The following is a 6,894-nucleotide window of genomic DNA, read 5'->3' as shown; positions in this document are numbered from 1 at the left end:
CTATTCTGTTCCCCTCGCAAAAACAGAAAGTTTTGAAACTACTGTATATAAGCCTCTACACCAGCCCTGATTTCTCTTACGTGAAATGTACGCTAGCAGCAGAAGAATCGTTCCGCACTCCGTCTGAAATACCGATTCTCTATATTCCTCAATAGTGCCTAACGAAAGGAACGTCGCCTTCCCTCCCGGTATTCCCATTCGTGATCATGGAGCACGTCCATAGTACTAGTGCGACGACCGAATCTTGCAGGAAGAGATCCAGCAGCATGCCTTTGAACTGCTTCGATGTCTTCCTTTAATCCGGCCTGAGAGGATACCAAACACTCGAGGAGTACTGAAGAATGTGTCGCAGTAGCGTTCTACACGCCTTCTCCTTTATAGTTGACCTACATTTTCACAAAATAATTCTAATAAGACAACTCACCTTCCCTAATACCAAGATGACTTGCTGCTCGACTTCTTCGTTCCACAATGGGCGGAGGATCATATCGGTACGTTTCTGCTTCGACAATGCACCTTTCAGCGCAAGAGACAGCGATCTGTGACAGAGCTGAAGACAAAGTACAACACTGATAGCCACAAGCTGTTTCGGAGCACACAGTGTAGCACTCTCTGATGATAATGGGGCTCAGCAGCTGAGTTCCCATGTCATCGCTATGACATCGCTATTGACGATGTCGGTCGGCGTGGGATAATCGATAGTGGAGTGTGGATTAGTGGAAACGTGTCGGCTGGTCGAATGATTGCTGCTCGAAACCTGCACCACGCCACAGATACAGGACGGTGGGGACAGTATTCCCCTCTAGTGGACATTCACCTGGACTTCCGTAGAATCTGTGGTACTAATTGAAAGCATCATAATAGCAGTGGGCAACGTGAACTTTATTGCTGATTACCTGCATTCCCTTCATGCTTGGTATCTTCTCTGAACACGATGGGATATTCCAGCACGATAGCTCCCAGTGTCTTAAGGCCAAAATTATGCTACAGGGGTTTCAGTGGTTTGCACATGAGGATAATAAACTAACATCGATATCTTGACCAACAAATTTACCAGACCTAAACACGGAAGAATGTATCAGAATCGCTATCGCGCGCCACCTCTTTGCTCATAAACTACTGCCCCGCAACTATAACTGGGTAACCTGTGCGTAAACATACCTCTGGTAACCTACAAAGATTACTTGTCGCCTCTGTGTCACCGATATCCACTGCTATAATTTGTTCGTAAAGTGGGCTACACACTATTCAGAATACGGTACAAATATTTTGATACCTTGGTCCAAATGTCGGCACCAAATTTCAAAGTAGCAATAGAGGAATTATTCATGTTTTTCTCATTTCTTGACCATGTGACCAGGAGAGACTATATGACATCCAACCACTTTGTTTTAAAGCTCATTTCACTTCAGCCAATCATCAGACGAGTTGCCAGGAGACAATCGTGTCCCAGTTGCTACCACATGGGAGTAGGATTGCAGTCAGGCAGTTACCATGACAGAAGGGGAAAAACCCGAAAACCTTGCTCGGAACCGAAGTATTAGAGCTATCATCGGTTTTGGTTGAATTTTCTCACTGTGAGAGTGTTGAGGGGCGATCTGTTTTAATTGCTAAAAACCATTCAAAGGCCAAGATCCATATACATGTTGCTCACAGATGCTTGTTACATATGTGTGAGCAATATGTACATGGACATGGCCCTTTATACGAGGTGCTCTGCGTTTTTAAATATCTTAGCGATGACAAACGCTTATAATGTGCTACGTTTTATCCATTCTACATCATTTGCATGAGGTTCAGCATAAAATGAACACGTTTTACTACAAAAATAGTCTAAGACGTGAAGATGACAGCTAAGCCTTTTCGAACAGGTTTGTTGAATAACGAATATTTCTTGGCTTTTGAATGGTTTTTAACTATCATTATTTTCTTTTCATACCAAATTACGCGGCGCGGCGTAAAACATATAAGAGTAAAATCCAATTTTTGCTCAAAATTAGTTGCAGTGTGCTTGACCGCTGTCGAACGGTAGAGGAAAGTCCTGTCAGCGATTTATTAACAGCTAAGAGAGTAGCAACGCCCACGAGGATTTTTTTCGTACTAGCAGAATAATTTTAGGGTTGTCTCTTACATACGTACATACAGGTGATGAAAGATCATTAGGCCAGTTTAGTGCGATGAGGTACGATACCACAACCACACCGCCGCGTGGGTACCCCCGCCTCATTTAACTCACTCAGTGCGCTGATGCCACCGGTGGCTATGTCGCTACTAACAGTTGTTTCAACAAGTAGTGCGCAATCAACATTTTCAGAACGTGAATTCTCAGTGTCATTGTTTATCTGAAATTGAGTTTATCTGCTAATAGCGGATGCCTGTCTCTTCAGGTACTTAACCGTCCATTCATGCCACGTCCGCTGCCAACAACAGCACTTGTGTATTTCGGTGCTCCATATTTCTCGCACGCAATTTGCATTAACGTGCCTTCTCTGCCCGCATTATGTTCTAAAGTGTTTATATCAGTTAGATAAGTTTCTGTTTTTCTGCGGAACGCTTGAGAAGACTGACTTTTCTTACAGTAATGACGATAAAAAATTATTGGCAGAAAATACTGTGTGTGGTGTCACCGCCAGACACCACACTTGCTAGGTGGTAGTTTTAAATCGGCCGCGGTCCATTAGTACATGTTGGACCCGCGTGTCGCCACTGTGTGATCGCAGACAGAGCGCCACCACACGGCAGGTCTCGAGAGACGGACTAGCACTCGCCCAGTTATACGGACGACGTAGCTAGCGATGCATACTGTCGAAGCCTCGCTCATTTGCAGAGCAGATAGTTAGAATAGCCTTCAGCTAAGTCAATGGCTTCGACCTAGCAAGGCGCTATTAGCAGTATATTGTCTGAAACTATAGTGTCTCACTTGTATCATCAATAGCGATGTACCAAGGGTAGATTAAAGTTAAGTATTCCAGAAGCTACGTACTATTCTTTATAGCATTCATTACGTATCCTGTTGCAGACCTATCTCTATTCTGCGTGAGCTTAGCGCGTGCCTTTCGGCTACTTCCGTGGCGTGGCTGTCTTGCTACGCCACAACACTGTGAATAATTAAGACAAAGTTACACAGACTACCATATACGTTAGGAGAAGACAATGACCGTTTTGCAATGGAAATTTGTGTTTTTGAGTCTCAGGCCCCACAAATGGTATCGAAGGTGGTTTTGACTTCTTGGGAAGTCTTCATGAGATAATCTGTTTAAAAACAAACAGAAATGGAAGTATTAAGAAACAAAATTATAAAATCAAACTACCTAACGCTAATATACAACTACAGGCCCTTCAATATATTTTGAATTTATTAGTTAAAGCAGTGGTGGACTATGCCCGTCAGAGACCTGGGACGACATACCTAACTGGAGCCCCTGATGTGCTTAGAAATTGCTCCACCTATAGTGTACATTCTGTACAAAATAAATAATATACGTCTCATTGCCGACAAAAAATCAACTATTTACAACTTGTGTACTCTATACTCTAGTAATTGCGATGTACAAACGTAATATTGTATTCTGCCCAGTCATCTAATATAGGGTGCCTAGGAAGATGCTCTCTCGGTTCGCTAGGCAACAATTCAAGCAAATCGTATTAATGTAGTTTATTACAGTAATTTAAATTGACAATACCTAACTTTTCGTATTCACAAAGCTGCGTCGCAAGCAAACAACGACATGCAAATAATCATTGTTCTTCGGTATATACAGTTTCATTGCAAGCAAAACAATTCAGTTCACAAGTCACTGCTTTAGCGTTGGTATGAAGGCTCGTCTTCCACTCCGCCACGGCGAGGTGGTGCGGCGCTTAGATCCTCTTCGTGTAGAGGCCGTTCCTCTCCTGGTGTCGTCCTAGAAAGTGGTTCGTCAGCGGACTACTGGCTGACGTCGTCTCACAGACCTCTCTGCTCTTCCGTCCTTGGTCGTCGCGCCGGCTTTTGTCGTTACCCCGGAACATGTAAGGAAATCCATGAGATAGTTAGAATACGAATCAGTATTTAACACAGCAACAATCAGGGACAGTGCAATCATCTAAGAAGAATAGAATAACATCACATTTTATCTTTAATGTCTGGAAACAACTAACACTAAACTACATCCGAACAGGCCTCGGGAGGCCCAACGGTACCGACCGGCCGCCGTGTCATCCTTTCAGACCAAGGGCGTCCCTGGACGCCGATACGGAGATCACGTGTTCAGCACACCGTCCTCCCGGCCGTCATCAGTTTTCTTGACCAGAGCAGCTACTTCGGAGTCAAGTAGCTCCTCAGTCTGCCTCACAACGGCTGAGTGCACTCCGCTTGCCAACAGCGCTCGGCAGACCGGACGGTCACCCTTCCAAGTGCTAGCCCAGTCCGACAGCGCTTAACTTCGGTGATCGGACGGGAACCGATGTTACCACTGCGGCAAGGCCGTTGGCTTGGAAACAAAGCTTCTGCAATTATAATATCACCTAGTCCCGTAACGTTACTACAAGATAGCACATATGACTCATATTATTACAGTAAATGCATTCGTGCCTTTATTTTGCTGTACTTCTGAGAAACGTAGCAGAAACCTGTATCATTTGAAGCTTTCAACTGATAAAATGGACAGGTTGGCGAGTCGGATTTCTTCAGGTGCCTGAGACAAGTTTGTTCCGAAAAAGGTCTTCATGGGTCGGAAAAACCCGCTGTGGTTTAATAGCCTTTTCAGAAATGTGCTACTTAAACAAAGAGCGCGTTGTGACAGATTTAAAGAACTATGCTGACAAAAAAATGCTAAATAAAGCGAAAATGAGCAATGAGAAGAGCACTCAATGACTCTAAAAATGAAATTTGATCAGTCGATCTAACTAAAACCCTTAAGAGGTTTGTGTCTTGCATAAAATCAGTAATCTGTTCGAAATCATCTATTGAGTCACTCAGTTACTATATTGAGACAGGAAAGAATGATAACAGAGAGTAAGCCGAAATATTGATTTTGGTCTTCCAAAATTGTTTCATCGCGGAAAACCGTAATAGGTCCCTACACTGTACAAATGTCGAAACGGCAGATACTGAGATAACGAGACGCGGAACAGCAAAGCGCCTACAGTTACATACTAGGGGAAAGGCATCAGTTCAAGATGAGAAACTTGTAAGATTCTAGAAAGATTTAGCGAAAGGTCTTGTTTCCTTTCGAGTAGAAGTTTATCGTAGTTCGCTGGAGCAACGCAGTTTTCCTACTGCATGGAAAATGTGCGGTTCATTCCAGTTTTCAGAAAGGGTCTAAGGACAGATGCTGACGACCGTTGGTATCAGTCTGTTGTGGAACTGGGGGACATAATTTACGCTCAAGAATTATGACGTTTTTTGGAAGCTAGATTCTTCTCTGTAAGAATCGCAATGTATTCTGCAAACAAAGATCTTGCTAACTCAGCTCGCTCCGTGTCCCCTTGAAATTCACAGCGGTCTAGATAACGGCGCTCGGGTTGATGCCGTGTTTCTTCACTTCAGGAAAGCATTTGACACCGTCCCGTAATGCCACGTAGTGAAAAAATTCGAGCTTATCGAGTATTAGATGAACTTTACTTCTCGATTCAAGACTTCCTCGCAGACAGAACTCAACATGTCGCTCTTAACGGAAGGAAATCGGCACATCTAGGTTTCGGAGTACCCCAATGGAGTGTGATAGGACCGTTACTGCTTACAATGTATAGAAAGGATAGGAAGATCTTTAATACTGTTGGTAGATGATGCGGTTGCCTACAGGAAAGCAGCAGTGCTAGAAGACAGTATAGATTTGCAGAATGTCCTGCAGGGGCTCATGAATGGTAGAGTTCACGCTGAACGTCAACAAATCTAACGTGTTGCTCATACATAGGCAAAGAAATCCACTACTGTACAACTACACTATTGACGACAAATTGCTAGAAATATTATCTACTGTAAAATATCCGGGAGTAACTATACTGAAACACCTTAAGTAGAAAAGGGGCTGACACTGAAGCGTATCTCACGAACACCTGCAGCAATCTTGTGGAATTCGTCAGTTACTTGACTAATAATTTTTTTGAATATACTGTGGGAGTAAGGTTCCACACTATCGCTAGGGAGTGGATGTAAATGAGAAAGGATGACGTAAAAATTACGTGCCGGTATTTATTTTCTGTTTATGGGTAACTTGGAATTTTTTCAAAGTATAATTTTTATCTTACGTGTGCTACTCAGTGTGTCAACCATGTCGTGAGAATTAATACTGTGGCGAACCAATGATTTCGATGATTATTGTCGGGTTAGGACATGCAGTAAGCAGTTAAGCAATTCTACAAGTATCAGGACATGGTATTTTACCAACCGGACATGTTGAACCTGACAATGGCTTTAGTGCTCACGGCTATTTTGCCATATTGCCATATCGTTTACAGACCGTAAGGCCGTCGAATGGAAACAGTTAAATCACCATAAGTATACAGAGATTGCTTAGCGATGCAGCATGTTCTGTGCTATCACAATGTTTCCTGTAACGAAAATGTCCCGTTTTAAATCAGCACAAACAGAGATGTTTGCTGAAATCAACTATCTCCTTCTGACTCAGAGCATCGCAGATACTGGTGCTGAGGCTGGGTCACATTGCTTCACTTCCAAGATGAATATACCCAAATTTGACATCCCGCCGCAGTTGTGTGGTGCAAAACAGCAGAGAGTGTTGAAACGCTTGGTTAAACCCGCAGCACAAAACAGGTAGTTGAAATTTTGGAAAGGGGCCAAAAATCAACAGCTGTCTGTTACACTCGGACACATACAACTTTATTTAGTTCCCCAAACATTACAGTGCAAATTTCCGACCTTAACTATCGACTGAATATGTCACACATTATTAT

At 43.2% G+C, this 6,894-nt stretch overlaps 1 pseudogene; it reads right to left on the bottom strand.

Annotated features, from left to right (window-relative positions):
- Nucleotides 1-4,352: 4,352 nt before the first annotated feature.
- LOC124620443 lies at nucleotides 4,353-4,470 on the bottom strand (annotated as a pseudogene).
- Nucleotides 4,471-6,894: the final 2,424 nt, after the last annotated feature.

This window comes from Schistocerca americana, chromosome 6, assembly GCF_021461395.2.
Source record: "Schistocerca americana isolate TAMUIC-IGC-003095 chromosome 6, iqSchAmer2.1, whole genome shotgun sequence".
Classification (NCBI taxonomy): domain Eukaryota; kingdom Metazoa; phylum Arthropoda; class Insecta; order Orthoptera; family Acrididae; genus Schistocerca; species Schistocerca americana.
This window is presented reverse-complemented; position numbering and strand designations above follow the sequence as displayed.